General features: G+C 35.9%; 1 protein-coding gene, 1 long non-coding RNA gene and 1 other non-coding gene across 3 annotated transcripts in view; 2 read left to right on the top strand and 1 right to left on the bottom strand.

Annotated features, from left to right (window-relative positions):
- The window catches only part of LOC126969119 (uncharacterized), a 174,766-nt gene that overhangs the window by 77,968 nt on the left and 83,639 nt on the right, over window positions 1-13,159 (bottom strand). The gene's annotated exons all lie outside the window — the stretch shown is intronic.
- Window positions 1,755-1,873, top strand: LOC126971243 (5S ribosomal RNA). The gene has a single exon (XR_007730875.1). It is a non-coding gene; the product is annotated as a 5S ribosomal RNA (ribosomal RNA).
- Window positions 7,244-13,159, top strand: part of LOC126968329 (uncharacterized) — a 131,060-nt gene continuing 125,144 nt past the window's right edge. The window contains exon 1 of the mRNA XM_050813294.1: window positions 7,244-7,558. The gene's annotated coding sequence lies outside the window, so the exon portion shown is untranslated. The remainder of the gene's footprint in view (window positions 7,559-13,159) is intronic.

The raw sequence follows: 13,159 nt of genomic DNA, 5'->3' as shown, positions 1-13,159 counted from the left end.
AACAGTTCATCGGAACATTCCCCATGATAAATGCGGTTGAAGACACACAATGAAGTGATGTCTCTACGCAACGCCAAGTGATCCAGCCCTTCACAGAGCACTAGGTCCCTGACAATTCGAGCTGCTCTGCGTTGCAAGCGGTTGACCTGATACTGGGGTGCGCCAGACCAGATATGACAGCAATACTCCATGTGTGGCCGGACCTGCGCTTTGTACAGCGCTAGAATGTGGGCCGGCTTGAAGTATTGCCGTGCTCTATTTATGACGCCCAGTTTCTTCGAAGCCAATTTGGCTTTGCTCTCCAGATGGCCGCTCCAGATAAATGATATGTGGGAGGACATAAACAAAAGATACAGCCGCTTATGCCGCAAAAAACGTATATTTTGACACTACCAAGGGAATTAAAATTTATAGCGTATTTTCCATTGACCTAGAACTATGAAATTTTGCAAGTAATAACGTATTAAAACTATAACTTTGTAATTAAAACACTTGTCCAGTATTGTTATTGTATTTTCGTGATAACTCTTAGAATAGAAATCTAGCTCAGTGCTAAAACCGTCGATGTCGTCTTCAATATAATTGTCCACTTATCAAATTACCATAAAATATCGAGCATCCTCTAATTTTAGATGTCTTATTGATATGATGTCTACGTGAAATCATACATACCAGGCTCTGGCTACGGCCAGAGCCTACTCTGCGATGGGATTTCCATTCGGCCATAATTTACTTAACAGAGTCATAAAGACATGTTCTCCGTCTAGATTAGTAGAACAACGACATACGTCCAAACAGTTGTACAATTCTTGATCTGAAATCAGATTTCATACATGTGCAATGGGTCAACGGAATCTTGAGTCTTTTGGGGTTTAAATTGGAAAAGGTTCATCTTAACCCATTCCACGACCTTCTCAACAGAGGACTCGATAGAAGACAAGTCTCTTTCGGCACAGGGCGACGGTTTCCCGAGAGAGGCCCGCATTGCCCGTGTATACGGCATAACTACAGACTGTCGTCTACATAACATGCCAATGTTGGAGGCGCCCAACATATCATTGATATGCAGAAGAAACAGTATGGGAGATTACATACAGCCTTTGGGAACTCCAGCGTTCACGGGCTTTCGGTCCGAGCAATAACGGTCGACGACCTGTATGCTGCACCCAGTGAGGAAGCTGTTGGTCTCTCGGGAATCCCAAATAATGGAAGTTTTGAGCGAAGCGCCTTGTGCCATACACGATAAAAGGCCTTCGCTATATCCATACTACCAGGCCATCTCCCTTGCTTTCGATAGACGCGCCCTTCTATGTGTTAGGTATACCAGAGGGTCATCCGGAGAGCAGCAATGGTTTATTAATTATTTTTATACTAATTATTTCTCAAGGAGGCGAGCGCATTTGTAGCGCCGCTCAGAATTTTTGGGTTTTTCAAGAATCCTGAGCGGCACTGCGTTGTAATGGGCATGGTGTATCAATTACCATCAGCTCAACGTCCTGCTCGTCTCGTCCCGTCCCTAATTGTCATAAATAATACCCAAAAACTCAGCGTCAATAGCACATCTCAGATATATAGTTATCTCTTTTCTAGACTACCACACAGAAGTTACGCCTCTCGCACGTCAGAGAAGTTTAAGTTTTTCCTTACCGCTATAAAGACGAGACACTAACGAGGCTTGAAACACAGCCTTTTTTCGCACTCATCATGTTAATTGGGGTTAGTAATATTGATTGATAATATTCGAACTCTCTGTCGCCAACGTCCATACCACGTTGAATACACCGGTTCTCGTCCGATCACCGAAGTTAAGCAACGTCGGGCGCGGTCAGTACTTAGATGGGTGACCGCTTGGGAACACCGCGTGATGTTGGCTTTTTGTTGCTTTTACTCTTATTTTATTTTGGTTTAGTTAATTGGACCTAGTTATACAGAAAACAGCCATATCACATTTTTTTTTGAGTTATAAGAGCAGCCATGCTAATTTAGACATGGCGAATTTTTTACCAAAACACCCACGTCGATATCTTTATTAATCTCGCAGATTATAAGCTGTCAAATCCAGCCACTTAATGAATTTAGTAAAAAACAGCTTGGTGTAAAATGCAGATAATTTTGACATTAACTAAGATACTTACATTGCAGAAGTCAGCCAACCTGTATGGCTGTTTTTAACAAATTTCAAAATGTTAGAGTATGCAGTTTTAAAGTTACGTAAGAAGCAGCCAGTCTATGATGGCTGTTTTCTGTCAAATAGATATTTATTATTATTGGTAGTTGGCTTTTTTCTACACCATCCTGGCTGTTTTGTGAAATATTACTTATTTTATAACACGATCTTAATTAATGTTGAGTACTTCGAATGCTGTAAGCTGCTTGAAAACTTCAAGAAGTTTTTTTTACAGCAAATATAACAACAAATCTAAAATACTTAAGACAGATACGTGCAATATCTGCGATAAATTTCGAATCGAAATAATAAATGCAGGAAGAAGCGATATCAGGCCAAAAGAGCATGATTTCAATTTAAAAAAAAGGTATGAATATAGCTAAAAAAAAAAACACAATATATTACATATATGCAAAGCCATTACCGCCGATTCAAGCAAATGTGATATTTTACAAAAGAAATGGCTTTATAACTAAGGTGTGCTATTGTAACCAAAGCTACTCTTATACATGGATAAACGGTCAGACTGGACGTGGTTCACAGGAGGTGGGTTTGGTGGATAGTAGGTACGGTAAGTCGTTAAGGAGTCCCATTGATCACCATATTCGACTACGACAATTACAATACAGATTAAATGAATATAAGCAAATATGCAATGGTGTGAAATAAACTGTGTAAATTTAAATAAGGAAAAATGTTTCCAGGTAAAATTTACTCGAAAATCGAGCAATGTTACATACAAATACCATTTTTAAAAAAAAATTTTTAGAGACTTTGGAAGTTATTAAGGATCTTGGTGTGATTTTCGATAAAAAAATGACTTTTCTTCCCTATTTAGAAAACATAGTAAAACGTGCTTCTAAAATGCTCGGGTTTGTTATACGTAACACAAATTTTTTTTAAAGTTTAAAAATAAAAAAGCTCCTTTATTTCAGTCCGGTTAGGAGTATCTTGGAGTATGGTTCAGTTGTCAGGCGTCCTCACTATGCTACGCATATCCTAAGAATGGAACGTATTCAGAAGCGATTTCTGTGGCATTTAGGGCCGGTAAAGCCAAGAAAATGTCTTCTTACAAAGAAAGGCTGGCCATCTTTAAAATGACCACTTTGGATGAACGTAGAGAACTTCTGGATCCTCTGTTTACTCATAAACTATTGAACGGCTTTATCGTCCCGCTGTCCCTAGATCTTGATAACCGAAAGGTTGGTAAGTCCATGGGAAGGGAAATGTCCCGAATTGCTAAATAAATTATGTCTAAGAGTAAGAATTCCACGTAAGCCTATTACTCCACTTTGTCCTCCACTTCGTCGAACGATCCTAGGTACCAATTCCCCAGTTCTACGATTATGTAAAATTTTAAATTCTTATAGCGAAGCTGATATTGACATATTATTTGCTGATTCCTTAGCCAAATTCCGCAAGACCATTTGCAGCATCATTGGTAATCTTTAATAATGTTATAATTGGAAAATTAATGTAACTGAGTATAACAATATAACCTACTCATTTATTAATTTAAAAAAATGTTTAATTCGTAACTTATTCTATATAATACCTAAAATTAATTATTTCTGCGCATGCTGTGTTTATTTGTAAGTAATCACTACATTTAGCTCCTAGTTTTTAGTTCTACTTTTTATATTTGTGTGTATTATTGTAAGTGATTGTAAATAAACCTAATAAATAAATAAATAAATTGCTCGTTTAAAGATATAAGATTATGTTTCTTGCTCCTACGGAACCCTTCATGGGCGAGTCCAACTCGCCCTTGGCCGCTTTTTTTGTTTTTGGACGCCTTCTGTAAAATCACGTTGAAATTGAAGACGTTAACATTTTATTGAAGGTTTTCATACCATAGGTACTTATATATTTTAGCCTTTCGTATAACTAGACCAAGGACGACTGCTAGACTGAAATTATTTTAAATTTGGCGCTTGAAAAGAGTTTGCGCGTTTACCATTAAAATAAACCTCATTTGCCATATCACCACTCTTCGTATCGGAATACTGGGTCTCGAAATCTAGAGCATTGCAATACTTCAAGCCGGTCCACATTCTAGCGCTCTACAAAGCGCAAGTCCGGCCACATATGGAGTATTGCTGTCATCTCTGGTCTGGCGCACCCCAGTATCAGCTCGATCCATTTGACCGCGTGCAACGCAGAGCAACTCGGATTGTCGGGGACCCAGTGCTCTGTGAACGACTGGATCACTTGGCGTTGCGTAGAGACGTCCGCGTCGCTTTATTGTGTGTCTTCGCATTTATCAATTTCGAAAAAGCTGTTTCACCTGATTCCTGCCGCCGAATTCCACCTTCGCACGACACGCCACAAATTAGGATATCATCCGCACTTTCGTGCATACACTTTCCTTATAGGTAGGTAACACTCCTGTTACTCCTTTGGTGTAGCAGGAGAGTATGGGCGGCGGTGATCACTTAACAATAGGTGACTCGTCTTGCCTTTGTCCTTCTTTTCCATAAACAAGAATATTTTAGCCGACTGCAGAAACTGAGGATATCAATTTATTTTCAAAGTAAATAAGTACGTATTTCAAACATATATGATACGTAACAATAACTAAAAAGAAATTACTAATGCAACATTTTGATTTAATTACTGCCTGAGCCCAAACACAGCTATGACACTTGGCTTTATGAAAGAGTTCTGACCCAATATTTAAGTTTAGAAAGTTTCGGAGGTCATTATTGTTGGTCTTCTTATCAGTTACATTTCACCAACTGATTTCTGTAAACAAATGCTTCATTTGTCGTTAAAAAAAAAACAAAAAATGCAAATGTAGTTTTTTACAATGTAACCAATCTGGGAGTAGGTATTCTTATGACCCTTTCAAATGAAATGAAATTGAAATAAGTCCATTAGTGGTGGAGATATATAAAAAACATAAAAAAAACAATTATTTAAATTGTAAACATACTTTACTCGATACACGAGTCGTACGGATCTTATATGTTTGTTACCTCAGACCTTTTTTAATCCTTTGCAAGGGTCGACAATTGGTCGACTCATTTTAGGGTTTATTGTTGATCTATGATTGAGGGAACTGCTGAAATCTTTACGTGTAGGTATATATAATAGCCTTAGAAAATTTATACGTCTAGATAGAGCCTCTTGCTGCGAGACAACCGATGAAAACAGGCCAGGTTTATTATTCTAGTGTGCGCCACAAGCTAGCCTGTGACTACAATCAATCCCAGTCTGAGGTATCAATAAGACAAGATAAAATTTGTACATCAAAACACTTTCCTGTAAACAATTCAGATGAAATATTTTCTTATTGTTATTTAAACTTTTGACAAACTAACACAAACGTTGTATCCATACAACCATACAGTCTATTTAGCTTCACACCAACTCTACATAACGACAACAGCTTACACTCGCGATTTGTAAGTCACTTTGTGTTAGTGTGCGTGCATTGGTCAAAATAGAGGTTAACAGTCAACCTCAATTTTTTCGACGTTTTCACAGCTGTCAAAGTCTCTCTGGACGTATAAATGATCTAAGTTAGTTGCATTTTTATTTTAAAATTGACATTTTAACGGAGCATTTGATGATGTGACTGATGAAGACTAAAAATAGGCACCTGAACTCTTCAATGACAAGTCTCTTCAATATAAGATTATGGGTGGTGACAAGATAGGTGGTCAAGCAAAATAACCAGTTAACATGATCACTTAGTATGTCATGAAACCCAGGGTGAAAATCTCACTACAGGACTCAACACCACTGGAGATAACCTCAAGTGGGAGGATCCGTAGAAGCCACCACCCTTAGAAGATGACATCAATAGAGAGATTCCGATGAAACCACCACCCGAACTTGGCATAATAATTACAGGTTTCAATAAAATCAGATCCCACGCGCAGGGTTAATACGACATTACATACATATAAAAATTGTCTTTATCGATATTTTTGCATTTTATGTAATTATTATTTTAAATTTTGATACGCATAAATTATTCTACTTCACTCAAAAAATAATAAACGGAATTCGATCACGTGTCTTTAGAATCATCGTAACTTTAGAATATATCGTAACACTGTTGTCTATGTTACGACTGTTCGCTATTTTAAGGCGCCTGTAGTTTTTAATGCGCAATCATACTCGCAAACGTGTTACTAATTGTATACATAAGTGTATATAATAAATTAAAACATTTGCGTCTTGTGAGTAGTCAGTTGGAATGACAACAGAATATCAGCTACGCTATAAGATTTTAAAATTTTACATAATCGTGGGACTGGGGAATTGGTACCTAGGATCGTTCGGCGAAGTGGAGGACAAAGTGGAGTAATAGGCTTACGTGGAATTCTTACTGGTACTCTTAGACCAAATTTATTGATCAATTCGGAGCATATTCTTGTATATATATATATATAATCTGAATCTCCAAAACGGCTCGGCAAAACGGGGACAACGTTAATGCGGTTTACAGAATACATCTACTTACCAAGTTTCAACAGTATAGTTCTTATAGTTTTGGAAAAAAGTGGTTGTGACATACACGGACAGACAGACAGGCATGACGAATAATATAATAAAAATATATAGTAAGGGTTCCGTTTTTATTCCATTTGGCTACGGATCCCTAAAAATGTTGCAGGTGGGTAGGTACTTAGATAGATAGATAACCTACCGATTTATTATCTAACTAATAAATTACATGTACTACTTTGAACGTAAATTTAAGCGCCATGTAGTCATAAAATATGTTAAATAATTTAACTGCTCAAACAAACGCTTATGTATTAAAACAATATTATCTACAAATCTTCATTGTTGCCAATAGTTACTAAAGCAGTTGCAAAACGTAAACGGTGTCGAAATTCATTATATCAATGTATTTTGTTTTAAAATTACGTGCTTCAGTAATGAAAGAACCTATACGGACTGCCGCTATGAGGTGCTTTCTTTTAATTTATTTTTTCTAATGTGTTGAGAGGCTTTGGTAGCACGGAGCGCGCGACGGTGTTCAAAATAAAACACTCAAGTTCAACAGCTCTGAACCGGCTTTCCTCTTGGTCGGACGTGCGTCGTCTTTGCATTTAAATTTAGAATAGATGTTTCCCGCGTAAAAAGACTTAAAAGTTCGGCGGGAACCGTTCAAATGCTGAATATAAATTTTTGAAGTGCACGTTTTAAAATCAGTTTATTAATTAAACAATTTTTTTTTTCAAATTAATATTTAATTCAAATTGTGAGATTTTTTTGTTATGTACTTGAAAGTGTGTGCTAATATATTGTTTTGTGAACTCTATGTGTTATATTTGAATTTAGAAACAATAGATGAGAAATATAATGAACTCTTTTGAGAGTCGTTCTCATAAAAACTCTTTTGTGTTGCCTTTTTTTGGAGTGGTTGCTCGAGTAAGTCTGATTTGAATATTAACTTGAGAAAAAAGGTTAATTGGTTTTAGCTCTACTTAATGGCTTTCTAGCAATGAGTTCTTTTTTTTCAACACATCGATTTATGTGTCCATCTTGTTGCATGGATCTCTGGGTGATAAGATATCGTAAAACCAAGAAAACCTGTTAGTAACTGTCATTAAAACCAATTAAAATTTAATTAATGCTAATTTGATGATTTACGTGTGTGGCATATTGGAACGTTGAAAAATAATTAAAATATAATCTTACTTATTTTCTACTGTAAACTATTTATTTAAATAATTATCTTATCTATATCTCTAAAGTATCTCCATACAGTATAAACTTACTATAAATAACTATTCATTAATAGGTAGTAGATAATTGATGCCATTTTATGATCAATAATATGCTGTGAGTTTTCTTGAGTATAAATTCGGTTGAGTATAAAGTCTTTGTCTTATAACTCGCCAAAATCAACAGACAACATATGGATAAGTATGGATTTGCCGTTTCGCAAAATAACGTGTAATTCAATAACAATTTGTCACAATACGAATTAATATTTTGACTGTAGGTTAATAATAAGAAACATGTCACTTAGAATAAATCTTTTATTACAAAAAGTAGTAATGCTAGTAAGATAACACGAATTTTTACTTTCTATTAGTAGTAAAGAACTCGTTATGTTCCTCGCCCTTGATAGGAGAGAATGGTTATCTATCTACTTCTATAAATAATGTAGAAGGTACATAAGTTTCAATTTAAACGTAAGGTTCTATGTACTAATTATTATTTTTTGTTTATAATTAAGAGTTGAATTGTGCTTATAGGTAGGCTTTTGGTAGTATTTTTTATGAAAATAAGGTACGAGTCGAGCAGGACGTTCAACTGATGGCATTTGATACGCCCGCGCATTACAATGCAGTGCCACTCAGGATTCTTCAATCGTCACCTGGAGACATAAGATGTTAAGTCTCATTTCCTCGGTAATTTCACTAGCTTTGGCGCCCTTCAGAACGAAACATAATAATGCTTACACATCACTACTTCACAGCAGAAATAGGCGCCGTTGTGGTACCCATAATCTAGCCGGCATCCTGTGTACTGGTAAATATATGTTAAATCCCAACTCCACCTTTACCTCCACAAAAACGTTAATTGAAATTTTGAAGTTATGTCATATGATGGTTTACCATCGAGTGACCCTTTAGTCTATCTATTTAAAAAAATGTTTTAAACGAATTGTGAACAAAAATAATAAAAAGCTTTAGCATAATCTTTGATTTCGTTTTTATAGTCATTCGACAGCTGAAATTCTGCTGAGCTTCAGTTAGGCAACTTAATACAAAATTCAAGTTCACGTTTTATCACACTCAACTAAGTTTTACAGATCTAAGTAAAGTAAGTACGCTCTACAAATCGCAGGCTTAAAAGAAACACAATTCTTAAAAGGCCTAAGAAATTTGAATTTTTCACACGTAAAGGTGTATTAAATTAAAATTTTAGTTATTTGATAGTTTTCAGTTTTTGAAGTCACTTTTTTTTAATTCTGTTATATATCATGCTCTTAAATTTTGGACGAATCTTTAACTGCAGTAAACTCCACACGCACGACGTTTTACTCTTCGCTTACATTATAAAAGTCAAGTGTGAGTCAGTCGCCAGATAATTAGGCACAAAATTCGATATTCGCCTCCACACGAGGCATCCTCGTGACATGTTGAGTCGCCAAAATCTGGCACGAGACTCTCTTTTTTTTGAGTCTCAAATTGCTTAAAGACAAATATTGGCGGACTTAACACTGAAGAAAACTCAAAAAATTTGGATAATTATGGATTTCCGCAAAGTAACGCCTACTTCAATAAATTTTTTATGTAGTGAAACTCAACCATTATTAAGCATGTGGCAAGTATTACCTGAATACAAACTTCACACTTGATATTTATTCCAAGTCGACTTACAAAAAAATAAATTGAGGGTAATATACCATTTTGAGTGAATTTATTGAAACAGGTGAAACCGGCACGTGGCTGGCCAGGTGTTTTTGTTCAAATGGTAGACACCATACGAACCCTAAGACATACTGGACTGCATACATAAATACATTGGTGGGCAATAAATAACTGTTTATCGTATACGACTCGATGTTACTACGTTTACTATTATAATTGGGTATTCAACTCAATTATTTTATTCTAAGGTAAAAATAATGACGTACCTGTATTGAAAATAAAATTAATATGAAACAAAGAGATACAAATGCCTATTTCAACAAAGTTAAAATTTATTGAAATGGGCGTTTTAAAAATCCATAATTATTCAAATGATTTGAGTTTTCTTTAGTGTTAATTCCGCCAATATTTGTCTTTAAGCAAATCGACACGTGTTTCGCCTCTACACGAGGCAACCTCAGGGCGTGTTGTCTCGCCAAAATCTGGCACGAGACTGAATGGAATTAACACTAAAGAAAACTCAAATCATTTGAATGAAATATAGGGACTTATTGAAGGTATTTCTGTCTCTTTTCCGCAGAACGAAAATTTGTTTGGAAAACTTAGGTGTGACGTCTGTAAGGCTGTATCTGTGTAAGCTATATATACATATAATATTATATATATTACACACACATAGAGAAGAGATTTCTACTGAGAATTGACTCATCTCGAAATCTCAGAAACTACAAAACTTGGAATGTAGGTTTTCTAGGACGTATTTTAGGTTTATAAAAAGTTTATATTTTTACAAAAAATAGTTAAACATCTACAGAATATGAGATAAAAATTCATTTTTTCTTTACATTCCTATTTTTTATGTACAATGCGAAAAAAAAATCACCATAATACATCTAACTTTTACAGCCGTGCCAATCATTCAATCTTGAGAAAAATTGTGCGAATTTTTTTAGTTGTACACCAATACTATCAAACATGACATAGTTTTGTTAGTTTTGTAAACAAAATTGTATTTTGTTTGTAATAAATTAAAAATACTTATACTTCTGAATAAAAACTATAGCTATCTTGTGCGAGAGAGGTAACTTAGCTCCGCTCGATTCCTCAAGGCCATTGGCTCGGTCCTCAGCCTTAAGGCGAAGGGTAAACAGAAAACACGCAATCAAGGTGTTTTTAGACAAGTTTTGTGGTGAAAATATAGCATTTGGAGCTATGAACACTACTTTATCCTGTTACGCATACCCTTACGTCTTACTTGTAGGTTCGTAATGCTTGTTGGTTAAAGCTAACACTCCAGTACTATTATGAACTACCAGTTTTCTTTGCAGTTAAGCAAGTTTTTTCTCGGCATGATGCATTTGCTTATCTCTCTCATAAAAGTTGTTTTAGTAGCTATTACTTTTTTTGTGTAGGTACATTTATTCAGATTAGTAATCAATAATGAGTATTGTAAGCACTTAAACTGTTTGTGCCTGTTAAAATGTTACATTTTCGACGCAAGAATTTTTATAATATTGGCTTCGTTACATAGGAGCCGTGAGCCGAACTCATATCGCTCAAGGTCGCCGGCATTTAGTGTCGCCTTAAATGGATTAAGTACATGGAATCGCAGCCTTTAAACGTTATTTTAAATTCTGTTATATAAAATGCTCTTAAATTTTGGACGAATCCTTAACTGCAGTAACCTCAACGGACGACATTTTACTCTTCACTTACATTATAAAACTCAAGCGTGAGTCAGACGCCAGATAATTAGGCACAAAATTCGATATGACACTTATAATTAATATCAAAATTTACTGCCGTTTTCAATAACCTATCCTTGGTTTAACTTACAGATACATTGCTGTCACCGTTTAATGACAAGATTTTATCTATCCATAGTTATGTCCAATAAAGTTTATTGAAATGTAAGTAAGCGTAAAAGGATAGATTTGTCTACCTCTAGTAAGTTAAACAAAGGATAGATAGGTTATTGAAAACGGCCGTTATACATTTTACGGTTGAGCATTAATGATAAAAAGCGGTAAGAAAATCATTGACACTCGTTCAAAATCAATACTTAAATTTAATATCTTCATTTTACAAATTATCTTAATCAGGTACAAATCTTTCTGAAGCGAAGTAACAAAAATACTCAAACGTCATAACTTACACTAGTAACTTAAAAAAATATAAGTTTCTAAAAAACCACAAGAGTTATACTGTCTTATCAATAAACGCAATTTAAAGTTATCTAAGTAAAAATTACTTCTCCCTGTTATGTAATGCTGTAGTCACAAAGGTAGGATAAGGATAAAAATTGAAATTTATAATTAATAATATATTGATATTGAATATATTATATATTGAAGGAACCCATGTCGTATCGTCCCGGAAACACCGCACAAGGAAGCTCATTCCACAGCTTTGTAGTACGTGGAAGAAAGCTCCTTGAAAACCGCACTGTGGAGGACCGCCACACATCCAGATGATGGGGATGATATCCTAACTTGTGGCGTGTCGTGCGAAGGTGGGATTCGGTGGCAGGAATCAGGTTAAACCGCTCTTCGGAACACTCCCTGTGATAAATGCGGTAGAAGACACAATGAAGTGACATCTATACGCAACGCCAAGTGATCCAGCCGTTCACGGAGCACTGGGCCCCCGACAATTCGAGCTGCTCTACGTTGTACACGGTCAAATGGGTCGAGTTGATACTGGGGTGCACCAGACTGGAGATGACAGCAATACTCCATGTGTGGCCGGACCTGCGCTTTGTAGAGCGCTAGAATGTGGGCTGGCTTGACACAGATAGAGTATAGTAGATATATGAATCCACGTACTCATAAATAAAGCTACCACAAGTAGTGCCTGTTCACGAGCATGATGCGTGGACCAGCCATCACCTCTCTCGACCATTTTAAGGAAGGAACCGCACCACGAGGCCACCACAAGTAATTACAAACTGTACCACGGTACATAACGTACCTTCTTAGACCTTATTAAATACTGTTTAATATGATTAGTGGCCATTTTGAAAAACACCATCGACCTTTATTATTAGTGTTCTTATAGCAGATTACGAGATACAGCCCCCTGACGGACAGACAAAATGCCAGTGGAAACTTAATAATAGGGTTAATATTACTCTTCGTATAAGGAACCCAAAAATAAAATTAAAACAAAAATCATTCTATCGCTGCCTATACTTTTCATGTCATAAAGAACAATAGACATAAAATTTCGTTGATTGATTGAATAAATTATACAATTAAGAACACATATAGATACGAAGAAGAATACGCGTTATTTTATAATTAAAAGAAATAATTGTTAGAGGTGTGTTCTTCGCGAACCAGTTTATGAGCGGCTCGACAATTAACATATTTTATCTGTATATTGAGGTTCATGTGATCGTTGAATTCGAGGTCGGGTCAGACTTTTGTTTGACACATCTTGTACCAATTTTTGATTGACATTAGGTACTACACGGCCACATTATCTGTGGACCTCGCTGGAACGTGAATTCCCCCTCCAATACCCCTTTCACACCCTCGCGCTCTTTCTGTTGCGTCAGTATGGTTTGCAGTTTATAGATAACTAAGTGCTAACCCGGCAAACGTTGTTTTGCCATATAAATCCATACTATGAACGTTCATAGTAT

This window comes from Leptidea sinapis, chromosome 1 (genome assembly GCF_905404315.1).
Source record: "Leptidea sinapis chromosome 1, ilLepSina1.1, whole genome shotgun sequence".
Taxonomy (NCBI): Eukaryota; Metazoa; Arthropoda; class Insecta; order Lepidoptera; family Pieridae; genus Leptidea; species Leptidea sinapis.
The sequence above is the reverse complement of the archived record's forward strand: the minus strand, read 5'-3'. Positions and strand labels throughout refer to the sequence as shown.